Source organism: Sinocyclocheilus rhinocerous, unplaced genomic scaffold (genome assembly GCF_001515625.1).
Source record: "Sinocyclocheilus rhinocerous isolate Xijiao unplaced genomic scaffold, SAMN03320098_v1.1 scaffold1222, whole genome shotgun sequence".
NCBI lineage: Eukaryota > Metazoa > Chordata > Actinopteri > Cypriniformes > Cyprinidae > Sinocyclocheilus > Sinocyclocheilus rhinocerous.
The window spans coordinates 208,288-210,410 of NW_015640234.1; positions in this window are offsets into that span (position 1 = coordinate 208,288).

Below are 2,123 nucleotides of genomic sequence, written 5' to 3' on the forward strand. Positions count from 1 at the left end.
CAATTGCTATTTTTGATATCAGGAATTACATTTCAACTAGTAAAAACTATAATTCTTGATATCTGTAATTGTATTTTCACTAGTTAAATGTCACCATAGGCTGCCATTCAAAATCAATTGTTGATATCAAGAATTAATTTCTTACTAGTTGAAATTCCAATTTCACATATCAGAAATACAATTCTTTCTAGTAAAAACTTTTATTTTTGACATCAGTAATCATGTGGTTACTAGTACAGACTAAAACTACTCATATATGTAGTTTATTTTGCAATAATGTCCAAATTATTGTACATTATCCAATCTGGTCTCATGGCAAAAACGTACAAAACGGTGTTGCAGAAAATACCCAGAGGTACGTATTTTTATGAGACTGGGTTGACATTATCACACTTATTACAAGGCTACTTATCAAATAAGTAAATAAATGTGCATGAAATATTAGATTCGAATTTAAACGAGATATGAAACTAGCACATCTATAAATAAAATCAATTGTCTTGGTCAATCGTTATCAGTTGTTAACAGTTGTTATCAGTGTTATTTTAATTTTTTATCATTTCTTTTAGTTTTTTTTTTTATTTCTATATATATTTTATACATTTTGTTTCTGCTTTAGTTTTAGTTATTTTTATCATATTATTAATTTAACATTGAATGAAATGAAAAATGTTTCCTTGACAACTAGCTCAAATAAAATACGTTTTTTATATTTTATTTTATTTCAGTTAATCTTTATTTTATTTCAAATAATGAAGATTTTTTTAATAGTTTTTAAAATAAAACTTTTACTTTTGAAGTAAAATTTGGCATTACAAAATACACTTTTTAGTACTTAAGTGTAAGTTTAAGAGTACTTAAATGTGTCAATAAACAGTCAAGAAAGTGAACTTTAAGAACATATATTACCTACAAGCACAGTTTTTCTTTAAAATATATTTATACACGTGCACATTCAATGCAATTAGGTGCACTTCTCTTTGAAGGGTGTGTCTGTGTACCCGTTGTTGAAGGGTGGTCACAAACCCACACAGAACTTTATCAGTGTTGTTGTTGTAAATGATGGAGCAGCTGCTGACGATCATCTGGTCGAGGTGTTTGTTGATGGAAAATCTTTACCGCAGGTACTACAGTCTCACAGGAGAGTAACTCATGTTTACATTCCTCGTTGTGTCGCATATCAGTGTGGCATGTAAAATTGCTGGTGCTTTCAGCAAGTCTCTTCACATCCCTAAAGCCCCACCAATTCAGAGACAGAAATGTTGTAAACATATCTTCAAATGAGTGCTTAGTGAATTTAACTTGAATGTTGACGGCAGTGTGAGTATGACCCAGCTGTTTCATGGTGACCGTGATTTCACCAAGTACAACATGTTCCTGGATCAACATTCCAATTAACCAATCAGAATTGAGGAATAACTTTTCAGGAAATATCTGTTTTAGGCTTACGATCAGGGTTAGGTGCTTCTACGTCCTTGTTAATCAGCTATCATTTCACACTGATTTTAGGAATAAATTATGGGTAGGGTTAGGTTTAAGGGTAAGGATTGGGTTTAGTCTATATTTTTGGACAGTAATGTTGATCCAGGATCAACAAAAGATGTTGATCCAGGAACATGTCTTGCTGGGCAAAATCACGGCGACCCCCATTGTAGATGAATGATACAATCCAATGATTTTTCACAGCAATGCTATAGAAGAATGATTCTGGGTTCCCCAAAGAACCTTTCAGTGAACCTTTCTTAAATGTGAATCTAGAGAACCTATTCATTTAAAGAACCTTTTTCCACTATAAAGAACTTTTTCTGCAATGGAAAGGTTCTATAGATGTTAAAGGGGTCCTATTATGCTCTTTTACAAAGTCTTGATTTTGTTTTGGGGGTGTACTAGAACATGCTCTCATGCTTGGTGGTTCGAAAAACGCATTATTTTTCACATAATTTACATTATTAAAATACCTTTCTCCCTATCCTGGCACAAACGGCTCGATTAGTTCTGGGTTTTAATGAAGGCCCGCCTTTCGAAAAAAACGAAATGTGTTGTGATTGGTTAGCTGTCCCAGCTGTGATTGGCGAACAGCTTAGACGGCGTTTCAGTACTGCAACGCCCCTTCCTCCGTCTTT